Genomic DNA, 12,519 nt, shown 5'->3' with positions numbered 1-12,519 from the left:
GGAGTTCGAGAACAGCCTGGCTAACATGGTAAAACCCCCGTTTTAACTAAAAATACAAAAATTAGTTGGGCATGGTGGCGGGTGCCTGTAATCCCAGCTACCTGGGAGGCTGAGGCAGGAGAACTGCTTGAATCCAGGAGGCAGAGGTTGCAGTGAGCTGGGATCATGCCACTACATTCCAACCTGGGCGACAGTGAGAGACTCCGTCTCCAAAAATAAATAAATAAATAAATAAATAAAATCACTTGAGTCTGTTAGCTGTCTTGATCCCTTCTCAAAAATTCTCAGATGACAGAATCTCAAACCTTTACCACCAAGGCCTCTGCAATATTATACAATGTTGCCAAGTTGTTATGTTCAATTACAGTTTCTCTTCCTTCTTATGTAACCTCCTGAAGATCAAGAAAACAGTTGCTGAGCATCTCCCTCTTCCAATAACGCATATAAGCCCCTTCCCTCAAGAAATTCAAAGGAACAAGTTTTACAAATTGACAATGATGGGTCTTGACAAAAAAGGACTCCTAACATTAGAAAAACTGTCTTGAAACATTTTAGGGACTACACCAAGGGAAATTACAATTTGGTCTGCCCTATGAAGTCTCAGGGAAGAAAGAACAAAGTGAGAGTAATTATAGGGTAAAAATTAAGGGGAAATACCTAAAAAAATAAAATAAAATACAGACCTAGACCCATAATGGAAAGAGTTAAACTAGTTGTTCAGAAATTACAACTGAGATTTGAGAACCTACAGAAGAGCCTTTCTAGTCCTGGGATAGCCTTTCTACCTATTATTGTTTTCTGCTTTATTTGCACCAAATAGTTTTTCCTATTCTATTAGGTTCATGCAAAAGTAATTGTGTTTTTTGCCATTAATATAAAATATATTGCTTTTATAGGTACATCAGTTTCTACTTGCTGCTATTCAACTTCATTTTAGTAGGATAATTCTGAAGGTCACCTCAAATTTCACTTCTCTTTCACAGAGTAAATACAACTCTCGCAAATATACATAATGTCTGATTTTGACTATATTTGACATTACTTTGAATCATTTATTCTTCAAAATATTAATGAGTACCTACGGTGTGCTGTGCACAATGAATACAAACAACGATATAATAAACCTAGCTCTAGGACAATACCTTTTAAGACACTATATATTTCCTCCTTCGTGTATGCTATAGTCTGAATGTTTGTGTCCCCCTAAAATTTTTATGTTGAAATCTAACGTCCAATGAGATAGTATTAAGAGGTGAAGGTCTTTGGGAGGTGATCAGGTCATGAGAGCAGAACCGTGAAATGGATTACTGCCCTTATAATATGAGTCCTGAGGGAGCTTTTTGACTCTTTCACCATGTGAAAATGACACGAGAAAGTCCGGTCTATGAGGAACAGAACCTCACTAGATACCAAATCTGATGGCACCTGATCTTGGGCTTTCCAGCCTTCAGAACTGTGAGAAATAAATGGTTGTTGTTTATATGCCACCTAGTTTATGGCATTTTTGATATAGCAGCCCAAATGGACTAAAACATTGTTCTCAATCTCTCTCCAGATTAAGAGGCAGCTATAGAGTCAAGCAGTTTAACACTGAGAAAAAGAGGAAGAAACTAAAGAACTAAAGGGAAATAAAACCTGCTGAATAGAACAAAATGTAGTATATATATGCAATGGAATATTATTTAACTATTAAAAAGTACTGATACATGCTACCACATGGATGTACCTTGCAAACATTTTGCTAAGTGAAAGAAGCCAGACACAAAATGCCACTTATTGTATAATTCCATTTACATGAAATACCTAGAACAGGAAAATCAAATCCAGAGACAGAAAGCAGATTAGTGGTCGCTAGGGGATGGGTTGGAGAGGAGAATGGGAAATGAGTGCTAACTGGTATGGGGTTTCATTTTGGGGATGATGGGAAGGTTCTGGAATTAGTAGTGATAACTGCATTAACATTGTGGATATACTAAAAACCAGTAAACAGTATACTTAAAAATGGTTAAAATGATTAATTTTATGATATATGATTTTTGTCTCAGTTTAATAAAAAACAAAAGCTGCTGAACAACTGAAAACAGGTTAAACACTATACTGAGAATACAGAAACAGTGACACCAGTCTTTCCAGGTTCTGTTAAACTTACTATCAAAGACATCTTTCATTTAAGAAGATTTTCTTCTCAACTGAGCTTTTGAGTTTGCATTTGGCAAATAAAAATGTTAAAGTTTTAGTTCTACTCTTAACAGAGAGAAAAGACTGCCTACACATTTTCTGACCTGTTAAGTAGCTACTTGTTTGCACCAAGATTCTCATGTCTTTACAAATACAGAGGCTAATGCATTCTTATAGAAGAACATCACCACTACTTTCGTAGATCAGTAATTTCTTACAGGACTCTACAGGGGAACATGTTTTACAAAGTTCTGGTGACATATGTTTAACACAGGAGTAAGTAACTTTTCCTGTTAAGGGCCTAATAGTAAATATTGTAGGCTGTATGTATCATACAGTCTGTTGCAATTACTCAACTCTGCCGTTATAGTGTGAAAACAGCCATAAATAATATGGAAGCAAATGAGTGTGGTTGTATGCCAGAAAAACTTATTTATGGACACTGAAATTTGAATTTCATGTAGTTTTCGTATCATACAAAATAGTCTTCTTTTGACATTTTCCCCAAACATTAAAAAAAATAAAAACCAGCCAGTCATGGTACTCATAACTGTAATCCCAGCATTTTGGGAGGCTAAAGTAGGAGGATCACTTGAGGCCAGGAGTTTGAGACCAGCATGGGCAACATAGTGAGATCCCACCTCTACAAAAAAAAAAAAAAAAGCTGGACATGGTGGCACGTCTGTAGTCCTAGCGATTCAGAAGGCTGAGGCAAGAGGATCACTTGAGCCCAGAAGTTCAAGGCTACAGAGAGCTATGACTGTACCACTGCACTCAAGCCTCGGTGACAGAGTGAGACTTTCTCTCAAAAAATTAAAAACAAAACCAAAAACCATACTTATGTCATGGGCTGTACAAAAATGGGCACCAGGCTGAATTTGGCCAAGAAGCATAGTTTGCTACTCCATTTAGAATATGGCAGAATGGGCCAGGTGTGGTGGCTCACACCTGTAATCCCAGCACTTTGGGGGCCGAGGCGGGCAGATCACTTGAGGTCAGGAGTTCGAGAGCAGCATGGCCAACATGGTGAAACTCCATCTCTACTTAAAAAAAAAAAAAAAAAAAAAAAAATTAGCCAGGCATGGTGGTGGGAGCCTGCAATCCCAGCTACTCAGGAAGCTTGAGGCAGGAAAATCACTTGAACCTGGGAGGCGGAGGTTGCAGTGAGACAAGACTGAGCCATGCACTCCTGCCTGAAAGACCGAGTAAGACTCTGTCTCAAAAAAAGTAATGATTGGTAAGTTAGTAAATAAAATATATAAAACATTTCATATACAAATTATAAATTTTATAGTCCCCAAATCTAAAGTTATATATTTAACCTCACAATCAGGTTTGATACTGTTTGATCTTAAGTATATATATGTACATGAGCATTTATTTTCATAAATGTTAAGTGGAAAGAAACAAATGAGGTTAGCTCAAATCTAATTCACAAACAAAATCTCTCTAATCCATCCACTTTGGCCTTCTCTCTTACAACTCCTTATTTCAGACTATTAGTCATTTCCCTTAGATTACTTCAATACCTTTTTAACTGAGTTTTCAACATTTAGTCTTTCCTCAGAAATCCATTCTCCATTCTGCAGTCAGAAATAATCTAAAATTTAAGTCTGCAGGTGTTCACATACCTGATAGCTACCCACTTTTAAAACAGTCCCCTCAGTGCTCTACATTAAAGTCTAAGCTTTCCTTTTGTCCCTTATCCCTTGCCTTGTCCTTTTCCTACTTCCAAACTTGACAAGATACTCAAAATTATGCATCTTCATATATAACACTATCTTAGTCTTTCCCTAATACTTTAACACCATATCCCTAACCTGTCCAAACTTGATTAGGTACCACTCTTACATGCTTTCATTAAGTACCTATCCCTAAAATAAGTGTTTTCTATTGTATTGTAACTGTTTGCTTTATTTGTTTGTTCCCCTTCCCTTGGTAAGTTCTTTAGAGACAGGGACTGTGTTTGACATAACAATAATATTCAATATCTAGGATCTAGAAAACAGTCTGGAACATAGAAGAGACTTGAATATTTGTTGAATGAACCCATGAATTGTTATGGGGTTGAACTGTGTCCCTCAAAAAGATATGTTGTGGTTCTAATCTCTAGTACCTTACAATATGAATTTTTTTGGAAAAAAAATTAGTTAAGTAATTAGTTAAGATGAAGTCATCCAGGAGCAGTGTGGGTCCTTAACCCAATGACTGCTGTCATTTTAAGAACAGAAGACACAGGCTGGCACAGTGGCTCACACCTGTAATCCCAGCACTTTGGGAGGCCAAAGCAGGCAGACCGCTTGATCTGAGGAGTTCTAGACCAGCCTGGGCAACCTGGCAAAACCTCGTCTCTACAAAAAATACAAAAAAATTAGCCAGCATGGTGGTGTGTGTCCATGGTCCCAGATACTCAGGAGGCTGAGGCGGGAGAATCACTTGAGCCCAGGAGATGGAAACTGCAGTGAGCCGAGATTGTGCCACTGCACTCCAGTCTGGGTGACAGAGTGAGATTCTGTCTCAAAATAATAATAATAATAATAATAATAACAAGGATTGGCAAGAATATGAAGAGATCAGAATTCTCTCACACTGATGGTGGGAATGTAATACGGTACAGCTATTGGAAAATAGGCTGGCAGTTCTTCAAATGGTTAAACATAGGATTAGCATATACACATGGTAATTTCACTTCCAGGTATATATCTAAAGGAAGTAAAAACAGATATTCAAACAAAAACTTGTACATGAATATTCTTCGTAGCAGCTCTATTCACAACCAATGGTAGGAACAGTCCAAATGTCTACCAATGGATAAATGGCTAAACAATTGTGTTTAAACACACACACACACACACACACACACACACACACACACACACACTGGAATATTACTACTCAGACTTAAAGAGGAATGAAGCATGAACATATGCTACAACATGGACGAACCTTGAGAACACTATACTAAGTGAAAGAGGCTAGTCACAAAAGACCACATATTAAATGACTCTATTTAGATGAAATGTCCAGAATAGAAAAACCTATAGTGACATAAACAGATTAGGGGTTGCACAGGAGTGGGGGGAATGTTTGTATAGAAAAGTGATTGCTACAGGGTGCAGAATATCTTTATCATGTGATAAAATTATTCTAAAGTTGACTGTGGTGATGGCGGCACATACCTGTTGTTAAAGCAAACTAAATATGGCCCGAGAAGGACTTTGTACTTCTAATTTGAGTCTGTGTGGACTAACTGCAACCTAACTTAACAGGTAGACAAGACTGAAAACCTAACTTAGGAGTATGCCCGTAACAACTGCTGAGTCTTGGCCAATCCCAACAGCCAAATTTCTATCTTTTTTCTTTTCTTTTCTTTTTTTTTTTTTAGACAGGGTCTCACTCTGTTACCCAGGCAGGAGTGCAATGGCGTGATCTCAGCTCACTGCAACCTCTGCCTCCCGGGTTCAAGCGACTCTCCTGCCTCAGCCTCCCAAGTAGCTGGGATTACAGGCGCCCGCCACCGCGCATGGCTAATTTTTGTATTTTTAGTAGAGACGGGGTTTCACCGTGTCGGCCAGGCTGGTCTCAAACTCCTGGCCTCAGGTGATCTGCCTGCCTCAGCCTCCCAAAGTGCTGGGATTACAGGCGTGAGCCACTGCGCCCAGCCCTCACGGCTGTATTTCAACCACTCATACATTGCTGAGTGTTCAAACTGTGTTCAAATAAGGCAAACAGCAAGCTGTAACCAATCCAGTTGTTTCTGTACCTCACTTCTGGTTTCTGTATGTCACATCCCTTTTTCTTGTCTATAAATCTGTTCTGACCATGAGGCAACCCTGGAGTTTCTCTGAATCTGCTGTGATTCTGGGGGCTGCTCAATTCACGAATCGTTCATTGTTCAATTAAACGCCTTTAAATTTAATTTGGCTGAAGTTTTTCTTTTAACACTGTGAAGATGCTAAAACCAGTGAATTATACACTTTAAATGGGTTAATTATATAATATATTCAGTAACACTGATAGAAAAAAACATAAATGTACATTTTTAGTATGCACATACAAAAAAAAATTATCTCTGATTAATACTCTGACTTGGCACATTATGCCATGCAGAGAATCAATCAAGTTCCCAAAGGTCTTCTAATATTTAATATGATAAGCACAAAATATTCTATAAACAAACTTCAAAAATTCACTGAAGGATAGAAAGCAGACTTTAAGGACTACTGAAAGCCTATGACTTGATTATGTAATCAGAATCATACTTTTAAGTTTTAATATCTAGATATTCATCTCTACACAGGATAATTTGCCATCTATTTACTTTTTTATTGAAAAGTTGGAGGCATTTTTAAAAATAAAATTCCTTGAATATATCACAATCACAGATTTTGTAACTTCTGTGCAAATATGAGCCTCATTACACTTAAGAAAGCCAGTTAGTGCTACTATCCTCCCAATCTTTTGTAGCAGAAAGCCTAAGTCAAACCCTTCTGAAACATCAAGAATCTATTGAGATAGAAGACATTTCAGAGTCAATCTAGTTATATGTCAAATACAACAAATATATTTCTCAACTTTTTCAAATGTACTTTCTTATATAATTTCAACAGATTTGTTTTTCGCAACCTTAGTAGGCCTGGCAGTTATGACTACCATAATCATATGAGGAAATTAAGGCTCAGGAGTCACATAACAGAAACACCTGTTACTGTTTAGCAATATCACTCATATAGCATGTTGATCTACAAATCTACTTTGATCCACTACAACTTTTGTTATTTTTCCCCTCAGTTTTGAATCTACTGGCTTATATTTCCTCCCTAATTACTTCATTACATGTTTTAATAAAAAAATCAGATTGTATTAGTACCTAGTCATACATTTTGGGCAAAAAGAAATGATTGAATTTGCTGTGCTGTAACAATAAACCTAGTTCAGCTTCTCACCCTCTATCTCCCATCTATTCTAGACACAAACCTTATCACTCTAATAGAGTTACCAATTTTTTTTTTTTTTTTTTTTTTTAGACCAAGTCTTGCTGTCACCCAGGCTGGAGTGCAATGGCGCTATCTCAGCTCACTGCAATTTCTGTCTCCTAGGTTCAAGTGATTCTCCTACCTCAGCCTCCCAAGTAGCTGCAACTACAGGCACATGCCATCATGCCCAGCTAATTTTTGTATTTTTAGTAGAGACTGGGGTTTCACCATGTTGGCCAGGCTGGTCTCAAACTCCTGACCTCAAGTGATCCCCCAGTCTTGGCCTCCCAAAGTGCTGGGATTACAGGCGTGAGCTATCACGCCCAGCCAACTTACCGACTTCTATCAACATTTTTTTTTTTTTTTTAAACAAAACTGAATGTAAACTCCAGGTGAGGCACAACTTTTTGACTTGGTATATCCCCAATACCTAGTATAGTGCTTGGTCACAGTTTATAATTAATAAATATTCACAAATACACAGATGAAACTTATTAAGTAGAAAATACACCAAGTAAAATTAACTTTTCTCCTATGAAACCTAACTCATTTATGTCAATAACTTCTATTCTATTCTTCAAACCCTGATACACAGAATTCAGAATATAGAAAACTGAGGACTACTTTAGCAATCTAAGCTATTGTGGGTTTTTTTGTTGTTTTTTTAAGACAGGCTTTCACTCTATTGTCCAGGCTCGAGTGCAATGGCACAACCTAGGCTCACTGCAACCTCCACCTCCCCGGCTCAGGCGATCCTTCTACCTCAGCCTCCCAGTGGCTGGGACTACAGGCATGCATCACCACAGCCAACTATGCACCACCACAGCCAACTAATTTTTGTATTTTTTGTAGAGATAATGTTTCATCATGTTGCCCAGGCTAGTCTTGAACTCCTGAGCTCAAGCAATCTGCCTACCTCGGCTTCCCAAAGTGCTGGGATTACAGGCGTGAGCCTACAGGCCCAGCCTATTATTGGTTATTCACAAGAAAGAAGTACGTAATAGGTAAAAATTTGCCCTTTTCCACTTGCATACACAGACACGCGTACAAACAATATATTCATTGTTTACATAATAGTGTTTATCAATACTAAAAAGGAAGATTCTGGATGCCTGGTGCTGCTTCACAATTATTATTTCCTAATCAGTTCAAAGTTTCATAGATGTTATTTTAAGCCTTTATCATCCTTAAAGGCCATCTTTCATTCTACACACACCCCCAAGAAGATGACAACTCATATTTCATAGACGATAACCACAGCCTACTATCAGTACCAGTACCATCTACTGTGCTAAGCAATCTGTAAGAGGGTAATAGTATCTCTTTTACAGAGAACAAAATAATTGAAGTACAGAGAAATTAAGTGAATTGCTCAAGATCGTATGGCAATAACTAAGGCAAGGATGTGAACCCAAGACTTTGCTTCCAAAACCCATCTTGCTTCCCTTACCTCAGGAGAAAACCTTCCCTATCAAGACTTACCATTATACCATGTCACAAGCCCATTGAATCCTGGATATTACTCTGCCCTATCCACCACCACCCACCATGATTTCTAATTCTCTCTCTCTTCCTCTTGCTCCTTCCAAAAGCCTATAAACAGATAAAGTCTCTTTCACCATTAAAATACAACAATATAATAGCAGCAAAAACACATATCAGGAGTCAGAAGTTTGCCTCTTAATTACCAACCCCAAACTCTCTGCTCTGAGATGAGACAGGATTTGGGAGCAGGAGAAACTAAGTAGCAATTGATTTGTCCTTGGATCAAAAATTGATTTGTCCAAGACAACAGCTTCACTCTAGTTGATCAATTTGCCTTTCCTTCCATTGTACTACGGTGTTTGGCATCTCAGCATTCATGTAAATCCTATTCCTGCTTCTTAGAATGGCCTCTCACCATTCTTCTACCTTCTCTTTTTGACAGTTCATACAACAGCTCTTTTTGTGAAATCTTCCCTAATCCATAGCAGGGTTATCCATTGTTCCTCCACTCTCCTTAGTGCTTGTCTCCATTACAATACTCACCATAATGTAATTATAATTCTTTGTTTACATATTAATCTTCTATATTAGAGGTAGTTTTCTGAAGACAGGGAATATGATTATTCACCTTTACTTAGTATCAAGCTCTGGGCATGGGACATAGCAGGGATTCAGAAAATGTTGCATTTACTGGCACTGAGATTTATTTTGTATTTCGGATAGTGCTACAGATAAGGATGAAATTATACAGATGTACAAGATTAAAATATTTTAAGGAATATAAAGCAATAAAAATAATAAGCAAGTACATTAATTGAATTTATGAATTTATAAGTAGAATAACCACTAATAAACAAAATTTTATCATTCATATCAATTGAGAAGAATCAGCTCAGAAAAGGCAAAGATCATTATACAGTGAAACCAATCAGATAAAATGTCATGGAGGAAGACCATTAAGTATATGGATTGACTGGATAGCAGAAAAGCTTATAGTGGAGGTACACTATTATATAACATTTACAAATGGATAGGAATACAGGAAAGGATGTGGCATATGTGCGAGATAATGAAGAGAACTGATTTAACTAAAATAGAGTGCTTGGATGAAGATGAAGAATAGCAAAGATTAAGAATTTGTACTTGCTCTGATATAAGCAAACTGGTATCTTAAGTTCCTTATACCAAGAAAGGATAGCAAGAAAGCTCAACAAGTTTAAGTGAAATAAAAAAATAAATTCACAATGTAAATTACTTCTGGAATATAATGCAAGGTGTGCAATAAGGAAGATGTGAAATCAGAGTTGTGGCAATGGGAATGAAGAAGGCTTGCATCTAAGAGGTGTTCTGAAGCAAGAACCTTATAAACTGGAAGTAGTGGAAGCAGCGAGTAAAAAACAAGAAATCAAATATACCTCTTAAGTTTTCTACAATTTTAAACAAAATAAAGAAGGAAATTACCCAATAAACAGTCGACCCTATGCTCAAAGGAAAAAAAAAGAGAGAGAATGTAAATTACAATGCATCAGGGGAAGAAAGGGGAATAATAAGAGACATGAACTGGGAATGATGATACAGAACTCTGAAAGGCAAAGCAGATGAGCTTTCTAAGGGCATAAATGTAGAATAATGATTAGGGTACTTATCAGAATCATCTGAAGGCATAAAAAAATTTCTCCTGCCCCCATTCAGCCCAAATTGAGAGTCAGTGCTTCAGGGATTACAATTATATTGTGTACTAGAATCTGGGTGAGTATTAAGAAGAGGTTAATAAATTTAACAGTAAGGCCTCAGGCCAGACACTTGTAGACATACACCTAATAATAATAACTGACAAAATACCATCCCAATTACAAAGCCAGAAGTAACTTGAGAGTTACGCGCTTTCTCCGTAAACAATAGCTGTCATTTTTACTGGGTATGAAACCTCAAACTTCATATGAAATTAAACTAATTGTCCAAAGTAGCTCCATATCCATCAACAACAGAATCACATACAAATATACAACAAGGATATTGAAGGAATATTCACAGCAATAAATAATTATAATTAATCTTTGACTCCAAAGATTTCTCCCAAGCCTTTATGAAGAGGTAAAATTTGGCCTACCTAAAGCAAAATGTTTCCTTTCAGTTTTTAATAATAAACATTTCTGGCTCATGCCTGTAATTCCAGCATTTTGGGAGGCAGAGGTGGGCGGATCACAAGGTCAGGAGATCGAGACCATCCTGGCTAACACGGTGAAACCCCATCTCTACTAAAAATACAAAAAATTAGCCAGGTGTGGTGGCGGGCACCTGTAGTCCCAGCTACTTGGGAGGCTGAGGCAGGAGAATAGCGTGAACCCGGGAGGTGGAGCTTGCAGTGAGCTGAGATGGCGCCACTGCACTCCAGCCTGGGCGACAGAGCGAGACTCCGTCTCAAAAAATAAATAAATAAATTAATTAATTAAAGATAAACATTTCCATTCTGTTCAGCTATCAAAATCTAAATAAGCAATTTATAATTACATCTTCTATATCAAAATTCAATTAAATTACATCACTAAAAATGAAATAATGAGATACTATGAGCCTCTCGGTGCAATATAACATATACAGCACCACATATTAAGTATCCTTGCAAAAAATGTTTAGCCTAAATTTTATCAAGACTTTTGAACAGTGGTTCTCAAACTTTTGTCTCAGGACCCCTTTATACTCTTAAAATTAACGTTATTGGGGACCTCAGAGGGATTTTGTCTATGTGTGTTACATCTATTAATATTTACCGTGGCAGATGGTAAACCTAAGAAAGTTTAAAAATATTTATTAATTCATTAAAAGTTATAACTCATTATGTTACAAATATATATTTAAAATTAAAAGGTCAGTATTTTCCAAAACAAGAAAAATTTAGTGATAAGACTGGTATTGTTTTACATTTTCGTAATCTTTTTAAATATATGGTTTAATGGAAGACAAATGAATTTTTTTTTTTTTTTTGAGACAGAGTCTTACTCTGTCACCCAGGCTGGAGTGCAGTGGCACAATCTTGGCTCACTGCAACCTCTACCTCCCGGGTTCCAGAGATTCTCGGGCCTCAGCCTCCAAAGTGGCTAGGATTACAGGGGTGCACCACCACGCCTGGCTAATTTTTGTATTTTTAGTAGAGATGGGGTTTCACCATGTTGGCCAGTCTAGTCTCATACTCCTGACCTCAAGGGATCCACCCACCTCGGCCTCCCAAAGTGCTGAGATTACAGGCATAAGCCACCACGCCCGGACCTACAAATGAATTCTTTTATATGCTTCTGTATGTACTCTGCTGCAATATCATATGTGCAGTATCATATAGCCTCTGGAAAACGACAACGTACAATCTTGGGTGAATGCGAGTAAAAAAGACAAAATTATTTTTACATTGTTAACCTACCCCAACCATTTTAAGGTAAACTTCTCTTTACAGAAATATAGAAGAATAAACCAGTTAAATGACACCACGAGGAAAATTCAGAATGTGGAACATTCCTTGAAATAATCTAATTTTCTCAATAAATCTCTGACATGCAGAAAAAGAAAGTAAAAGCAATAGTTCTAGATTAAGAACTACAATAATAAAATATATTTTGTGGACCTTGATGGAGCCTATTTTGAACACTGTCAATGGACATTTTTGAAACAATGGAGAGAATATCTGAACAGGTTCAGGGTATTGGATGATGCAGAAATGATTGTTAATTTTTTCAGGCATAATATGGTTATGTAAGAAAATGTATTTTAGAGTAGCATAATGAAGCATGTAGTGATAAAGTAAAATGAATCATAACAACTACCTTTCAGGTTTCAATTAGACAGTTGTAGAAAATATCTCTGTCAGCAGACATGAACTACCATGGGT

The 12,519-nt window shown here is 37.2% G+C and overlaps 1 protein-coding gene across 33 annotated transcripts in view; it reads right to left on the bottom strand.

The window, feature by feature from the left end:
• The window catches only part of WNK1 (WNK lysine deficient protein kinase 1), a 158,802-nt gene that overhangs the window by 67,973 nt on the left and 78,310 nt on the right, over nt 1-12,519 (bottom strand). The window lies entirely within an intron of this gene.

This window comes from Gorilla gorilla, chromosome 10 (genome assembly GCF_029281585.2).
Source record: "Gorilla gorilla gorilla isolate KB3781 chromosome 10, NHGRI_mGorGor1-v2.1_pri, whole genome shotgun sequence".
Taxonomy (NCBI): domain Eukaryota; kingdom Metazoa; phylum Chordata; class Mammalia; order Primates; family Hominidae; genus Gorilla; species Gorilla gorilla.
This window is presented reverse-complemented; position numbering and strand designations above follow the sequence as displayed.